Source organism: Tursiops truncatus, chromosome 20 (assembly GCF_011762595.2).
Source record: "Tursiops truncatus isolate mTurTru1 chromosome 20, mTurTru1.mat.Y, whole genome shotgun sequence".
Taxonomy (NCBI): Eukaryota; Metazoa; Chordata; class Mammalia; order Artiodactyla; family Delphinidae; genus Tursiops; species Tursiops truncatus.
Window position 1 is genome coordinate 40,035,285 of NC_047053.1, and position 8,165 is coordinate 40,043,449.

At 51.0% G+C, this 8,165-nt stretch overlaps 1 long non-coding RNA gene across 1 annotated transcript; it reads right to left on the reverse strand.

Moving 5' to 3' along the window:
- Positions 1-1,246: 1,246 nt before the first annotated feature.
- Positions 1,247-7,829, reverse strand: LOC141277354 (uncharacterized). The gene is made up of 3 exons (XR_012328615.1): positions 7,441-7,829; positions 7,079-7,258; positions 1,247-1,819 (listed from the first exon to the last, which is right to left on the reverse strand). It is a non-coding gene; the product is annotated as an uncharacterized lncRNA (long non-coding RNA).
- Between the last annotated feature and the right edge of the window lie 336 nt (positions 7,830-8,165).

An 8,165-nucleotide genomic window follows, 5' to 3' on the forward strand; every position in this document is an offset into this window, starting at 1 on the left:
CTTGCCTGAGGCAGCTAAAAGGCCAGTTAGAGCTCTGTGTCCTACCAGAGGTGACTCACTCCATGGGCCCTGCACCTTTTCACCCTTGCCTTTCAGAATTTCCACCTGGTACAACTTTGTGGCCACTTTATGGAGTCTCTTGTTCCTGAACATTCAGTCTGCTTCTATCCAACCAGCATCATCTTCTTTCCTGCCTCCTTTGGCCTGGGCTCCTGGCCACATCATTTCTTTCGTGGCCAAGACCAGGAAAGCTCCCTTTAGTTCCTTGGAATCTCTGTTCTTTTTTTTTTTTTTTACCATTTTTTAAAAATTGAAGGATAGTTAATTTACAATGTGTTAGTTTCAGGTGTACGGCAAAGTGATTCAGTTATACATATACATATATCCTTTCTTTTTCAGATTCTTTTCCCCAGATAGGTTATTACAGAATATTGAGTAGAGTTCCTTGTGCTATACAGTAGGTCCTTGTTGGTGATCTATTTTATATAAAGTAGTGTGTACATGTTAATACCAACCTCCTAATTTGTCTCCCCCCATCCCCTTTGGTAACCATAAGTTTGTTTTCTATGTCTGTGAGTCTGTTTCTGTTTTGTGAATAAGTTCATTTATATCACTTTTTTAGATCCCACATATAAGTGATATCATATGATATTTGTCTTTCTCTGTCTGACTTACTTCACATAATATGAGAATCTCTAGGTTCATCCATGTTGCTGCAAATGGTATTATTTCATTCTCTTTTATGGCTGAGTAATATTCCATTGTATAGATGTACCACATCTTCTTTATCCATTCCTCTGTTGATGGACACTGAGGTTGCGTCCATGTCTTGGCTACTGTAAATAGTGCTGTTATGAACATTTGGAACACCCCTTTTTTTTTTTTTTTTTTTTTGTGGTACATGGGCCTCTCACTGTTGTGGCCTCTCCCGTTGCGGAGCACAGGCTCTGGACGCGCAGGCTCAGCGGCCATGGCTCACGGGCCCAGCCGCTCCACGGCATGTGGGATCTTCCCGGACCGGGGCACAAACCCGTGTCCCCTGCATCGGCAGGCGGACTCTCAACCACTGCGCCACCAGGGAAGCCCTGGAACCCCTCTTCTTAATTCTGGGTTTAGTTCAGAGTGACTTGTGTCAACCTTAGGCCATGCCAGGAATCTGGTGATGAAAACAGCAAATAACCTGTGACCCCATATTTCCCAGAGTTGTGGGAATTTGACATTTGTAAACCCCAAAGTCTTACAATTCTTTAATTATACAATATCATTTTCTTCCACAGGTAGGAAGGGAGGGAGGAAACACTAAATGAATATCTACTGTGTGCTAGGTATTTTCCCATTTGCTTTCCCATCTTACATGGTAACAGATGAGACAGCAGAGGCCCAGAGAGGTGAAGGCCCTTGTCCAACACCACACAGCCAGTAAGTGGCAGGGCTGGGATTTGAACTGAGGTCTCTCGGATTTCAAAGCCTGGGCTCTTCTTCCCCAAACAAGAACATGCACAGATGCTCAAGGGTGTTGAGGGGGTGTTTGGTCACAGATACAGGAAGATAGAGGGATTGAATGACAGTGGACTCAGATAATGGAGGTGGGAAATGATGGAGAGGGAAGGTGACAGACAGACTAGCTGATGGAAGAGGGAGGTGAGGGGAGGGTCAAAGGGTTCTGCTTTGACAAGGGATTTTGGATTCCAGGCAGGGAGTTTTTTTCCACACTGCGCCTTGCTGGAAACACCTCACATCCCCACATGCGATGAGCTCATTCTTCTGTTGGCACCGACTCGCATCCCATCTTGGCCCTGGATGGGCCACACCAACATTTCTGCAGGAGGAATAAAGCAATAACAGGATTCTCATTTTTCTCCTTAAAATAATACCTCTCTGTTCTGCCAGCGAGCAGAGAGCTGCGCCTGCCAGCAGTCCTGTGGGAAGCCTGTTCCCAATCCTGCAGGATTAGTCTGATGCTGGCTTCCCAGGAGCCCCCCAGCAGGCAAGGCAGCCCTCAGGCAACCTCGAGCCTCTGGCTGTGGATCCCTGCTGTCTTTCTCAGCCCTGGAGGGTCATTCATTTCCATGTCCCCATCCCTGGCTCTCCAGGGCAAAGGGATGCTGCTCTCACCAGCATAGACCACAGGCTCCCTTAGCTGATGGCTGCCCTGGCATCTCTTTAGGACCTAAGCGATTTCCTACAAGGAAAAGATCATTGGAAAAGTCATTTTGAACAGGAAGAATTTAATTTTTCTGTACCAGGCTTTTTCCTTCTTAAAAGAGAGAGAGAGAGAAACTCATTTACCTAAAGGCTTGAGTGCCTGGAAATTTCTTCCCTGTGTGCACATTACCCACTTCCTGGCTGCAGGGATGGAAGGACTCGGAGGATTTGGAGGATATGAAACAGATTCATAATGGACCCAGCAGTATAAACACGTCTCAAGTGCAGACAGAAGTACCACAATCTCTTCTTTGGTTTAATGTGAAACATACACCGTTTGTGTCTGTGTCCCCATCTTACAAATAAACAAGGTGAGGAGATGGACTCCGAAATTTTCCCCGGGGAGCCAGGTGCCTTCGTTCCTTGTACTTTCCAGGCTTCTCCTGCCCACAAACAACGCAGAAAAGAACGCTTAATGTAGCCTTGCAGATCACTGCCAAAAGGCAGAGCAAATGGGAGAGGCCTGGCCAAATGGTCTGCAGCCATTCCCACCCTTCAGGGTGATGCCACAAGGGGGCCCCAGGGCCCGCAGAGGGTGTTACCACCGAACTGACCAGGCGGCTGGGTATATGCGGGCTGGGGCATCAGGAGACATGGATTCAAATCCCACCTCTGCCCCCCACTGCCAGCAGGCTGTGCCACCCCAGGCACCTGACTGTACCCCTCTGCCCCAGCTGGGTCTCCTCATCAGTGGGATGAGGTGACAGTCCCAGCCTGTGTATCTCACTGCATGATGGGGGGTCCCCCAGGAGACAAAGGTGGGTCAGCATCCTTGGTTAGGATGTAAGTGATCTTAGGAATGGCCATTTTCCCATTTTTATTCAAAATCAGTATTTCTTACCACCGATTCTCTCAGACCCAGAGGCGGAGGGACGTGTCACTGTCAGAAAGTCTAAACACGTTGAAGCAGGATCATTTTTTTAAAAAATTAATTGATTATTAATTAATTTTTTTGGCTGCTTTGGGTCTTCGTTGTGTGGGCTTCCTCTAGTTGTGGAGAGCAGGGGCTAGTCTTCGTTGCTGTGTGCGGGCTTCTCATTGCAGTGGCTTCTCTTGTTGCAGAGCACGGGCTCTAGGCACGCAGGCTCGGTAGTTGCAGCACGTGGGCTCAGTAGTTGTGGCTTGAGGGCTCTAGAGCGCAGGCTCAGTAGTTGTGGCGCACGGGCTTAGTTGCTCCACGGCATGTAGGATCTTCCCGGACCAGGGCTCGAACCCGTGTCCCCTGCATTGGCAGGCGGATTCTCAACCATTGCGCCACCAGGGAAGTCCCGAAGCAGGATCGTTGACTCAAGGGCCAAAATGACTAATTTGGCCCCATAACTAGCTCAGTGTGAGGAATACCAGCCAAACCAGTGAGCTGGCTGAACTGACAGGTGGGATCAGTCAAAACGCACTGCCTGGTGGCTCCAGCGGAGGCAGGGCCCACATCTGGCCATAGAAGGAGGATGGCTTAGCCATCGGAAGGATGGACTGCACGGCCAGCCTGCCTGAGTCTTGCTGGGTGACGTGGGGCAAATTCCCTAATCGTCCTATGTCTCAGGTTCCTCATTTGCCACATGGAAAATAATAGAAGACCCCTCAAAGGGGATTGTGAGGATGAAATGATGTCATATGTGTGAAGAGCTTTGGATAGCGCCCGGCCCCCAGCAAGTGCTCTGCAAGTGTCAGCTATTCTTTGTGTCAAGGGAGCTCCTTGGGCATTGACAGTGAAATGTGTCTAGAGAAGAACAGAAATTCTTCAGATGAGGAAACCGAGGTCTGTAAATGGGACATGATCTGCTGAAGGTCACACGAGTTCAACTTGCATTTGATTGATATTTTCCAGGCGCCGAGATCATAGTAACAATCACGTGGTTAACATGTATTGATCCTTTTCTCCATTCCAGGCACAGAGCTAAGCATATCTCATGCTTTAATTAAATCCTCACTGCCACTCTGTGATGAAAACACCCTGAACCCCATTTTACAGATGAGGCACTTGAGGCTCAGAGAGGGAAGGGACTTTGCTGGTAGGTGGGATTAGCTGCACTGGTCATAGGTCTGGGGTCTTGGAGTCCATGTTCTTCTTCCCCAGAATGCCCATCAGCCCTTCCTCCAGGCCCAGGCACTTGGTTCTTGATTCTTGGTCCAGACTCCATCCTTCCTGCGTTGCTTCCTGTGGCTTCTTCCTCTCGATTCCAGGCTCACAAGGGCCTGGGTGCGCTGGCTCACCCGATGTGGGGGCAGGCAGAGGAAGGCTTTGAGCTCAGCCTTCCCCCTGGATCTCCTGTCCAGGTGGGTGTCACTGAGTCTCTCCAAATGTCCTCATTCAGCACTACATATTTCATGGTGCTTGGTGAGTGCTGGGAGCATTTCTCCTCCCCCCAGGTTCTTGGCCATGCTCATGTCTAAGGCTCTAAAGATTCTCTGTTTTCAGACAATAAATTACAAGCCTCTAAGTATTCCAGAGATCTGGGGAGGAAGAAACTCAGCAACACCGAGGCCCGAGGAAGATTTGGACCTGACCCAAGAGTTCCTGGCATCCTGGTTCATCTGTCCCCTAAGGCATCTGCTCTCCCACTTCTCTGACCAGCTGGCGTGTAAATTATCTCCCAATTCTTCCCAAGGAAAATAGAAAAGAGAGGAGTGGGGAATCAGAGAGAGAGAGAGAGAGAGGAAGGAAATACCAAAACCTGGGGGAGAGAATTATAATCCCTCCTACCTGTGATCACTTTAGAGTTTCGAGCAGTACCTAGCACCTTAGACCAGGCAAAAGGGGCCCCTGATTTGTGTGCTCAGCCTCCTCCAGCCACATCCCTCTCCATGGGCCGAGCAGTGTGCAAGGCCAAGGGGATGCACCCACTAGCACCAATGCCCCCCTTCTACACCATGCTGAGTGTACCTGGGACCCAGGAATGTCTGAGCCTCCACCAGGATCTGCATGGGCTTCTTCCCCAGATCCATCCTCCCCAGACGCCCTCAGAGTGTGGACCTCTAGGTCCATATCTGTTTGCAATGTGTGTATGTACGTGTAGGTTGGAGGTTAGGGCTGGGCGTCCTCCTGCATCTGCACGAAGCCCTCGCTCTGCAGGATGGAGCCGCACTGGGAAGGGAAGGGAATGGGGAACGGGCTGTGGGCTGTGACGGGCTTCCCCGTGCCGTGGTGTTCCAAGTTCTACTCCAAGGAGTCCAGGAACTCTGAATTCAGACCTGGCCTTCCAGATTATGATATTTTCTTAAATATTATCATAGAATATTTGTCAAGTTTGGAGGATAACACATATTTCATCTAAGAGTTTGTTAGACTTGATTTTTTTATTTTTTTTTGCGGTACGCGGGCCTCTCACTGCTGTGGCCTCTCCCGTTGCGGAGCACAGGCTCCGGACGCGCAGGCTCAGCGGCCATGGCTCACGGGCCCAGCCGCTCCGCGGCATGTGGGATCTTCCCGGACCAGGGCACGAACCCGCGTCCCCTGCATCGGCAGGCGGACTCTCAGCCACTGCGCCACCAGGGAAGCCCTAGACTTGATTTTTAACCCAAGGATTTAGACACACGCAGAGGAGCCCCTATCTGTACTGTGGCCCCAGGCTCTGCCACTGTTAGAGGCGGGCCTGATTTCCAAAACACCTCTGGTCTTCTCTAAGCCTGTGAGCTGGGTCTGATCACTTTCACTTCCAAAGGAAGACTCTGAGGCTCAGGGAGGTTAAGACACTGGCCCGAGTCTGCATAGCTGGAAAATGGCAGAACTTCAAGGTGAAAGCAAACCCTCCAGCTCCACTGCTGGCTCTTCCTACTGCCTGGACCTCCTTCCTGCCACGGGGAGCCGCTTCTGTTTTGGGACGTGGTGTCTTGCTCCTCTGTGGGGGCCCAGGCTGAGTGGTGAGCCAGGTGGAAGGGGGCACACACAGGCTGGGAATATACTGGACAGACTCACCCCAGCAGAGGAGGCTCTAAACTGGGGTCAACCAAGTAGAGCTCCCACTTAGAAGAAAGAAAAATGAGAACCTTGTCTCCCGTCAGATTGGCAGGTCCCCACAGCTCCTATTTCAAAACCATAACCTCATCACGCTCCCCCTCCGCCCCCCTAAAGCCTCCCCTCGCTCAGCAAACTGAGAGTTTTCCATTGTAGAGGAGGGAAGAAATGCGTCTCTAATCCTCTTTGTTCCATGATTTCATCTCCTTCTCTCTCTCCTCCCTGGGGGCTCCAGGCAAACAGTTGGAGGAGGGAAGGTGGGGCAGGGAGGGGAGCCAACACTTTTTTCACGGTGGTGGTGGTGGGGGAACATTCTGGGCTTTGGGCAGGAGGGAGGGGAGCTGGAAGGGCTCATCCATCCCCTCCCCCAGCCGCCAACCAGAGCTGGAAACCTGGGAGACTTCCAGGAGGCCACCCTCCCCTTCCCTCCGCCCCAGCCCACGCACCACTGATTTCACCTCCTTGACTCTGTCCCCAATGCTCCATCACGAACACGTTTGCTGCCTGCGCGTAAGCCTCATCGTTCATTCCTCACCGGATTTTGCAACAGCTGCCTAAGTGGCCTCCCAGACTCCGGTGCCGTCTACCTTGGGCCCATCCTCCGCTCAGCTGCCCAAGAGAGCCTCAGAGGCTCCACATCACCCCCAGGATAAAGCCCGAGCTCCTAGGTGGTACTCAAAGCCCTGCTGTCCTCCCCCTGCATCCTCTCCGAACTCCGTGGTCACAGTGTCCTACCACATTTTGTTTTCCTAATCGTCTACTTACTCCTCACCCACTAAGCCCCTTGAAGGAGGAATCTTCTCCACATCTTTACATTTTTGCTTTTCCAGGCCCTGGCAAAGCTCTTGGCCAATCAGCCTTACCCTCCCCTTCGGGGAAGCCAGGCAAGCCCTCTACCCCCAAACCCCATCTCTCATTTACCTGCTCCCCGTCTTTTTCTGCTGCCCGACGTGACCCCACTGCAGAGCCTTTCTTTTCTTGTGTTGAAAGATGGCAAGTGACGGAATTCCCTGGCAGTCCAGTGGTTAGGACTCGGTGCTTTCACTGCCAGGGCCCGGGTTCGATCCCTGGTTGGGGAACTATAGATGCCCGCAAGACTTGCTGTGTGGCCAAAAAAAAAAAAAAAAAGATGACCAATGAACATGCATATCAACTTTTGCTCCCTCCCAAACCCAAATCCCATGGAAACAACGGATTTGGGTTTTTGTTAAAGGCATAAATCCACAAGAACAAGAAGACCGGGAGAGGAAAACAATATGCAACAGAAGAAAACTGAATCTTACACCAGCCCTGGGGAAAGCTGAGAACCCATCTGATTTTCATGCCCTGAATTTCAGGCATGGTGGCCTTGGGGAACCTCTGGATCCTCTGGGGAGATGGGTGAGTGCTCAACTCAGGCGGATGGGTTGGAAGTCTGAGAAACAGTCCCAGGTCCCTCCCACACTCTGAACAGCTGGTGGTGCAGGACTTCTCAGGGTCTTTAAGAAGCTGATGTGCAGTTATATTGAGACCGTCCACAAATGGGATTCATTAGGCAGCATTTTATAAACAGATTTATCTCTGAGACATTTTTTTCCCTCTCACTTTTAAACAGCTTGAGGCCACATAGCTTGGGCAATGCTGTTAAAACTTGCCAGCAGCTGGGAGGTGGGGTGGGAGTGAGACAGGCTGGGACCTGGGACCCTCTGCTGCAGTCTGCAGTGCAGACCCCTCTGCTGCAGGACCCTCTGCACCTGGACCAAAGCAATAAAATACAAAGAGACAATAAGGGACTAAAAATAACTGTGTGTGTGCTTGGTCAGGGCAATTTCTGGACAACAAGATACAAAAAGACCAAAAAAACCCCAACTACCACTTCTGAAGAGTCGGGAGCAAAACAGGGTACTGCACATGCCCCCTGCACTCAACACCACCAAAGGGGTGGGCAGACCCCCTGAGCCGCCCCTCTGGCCTGACCCCTGGACACACCTCTACCCTCACCGCATGTAAGGAACCAGCTTCCTGGTTC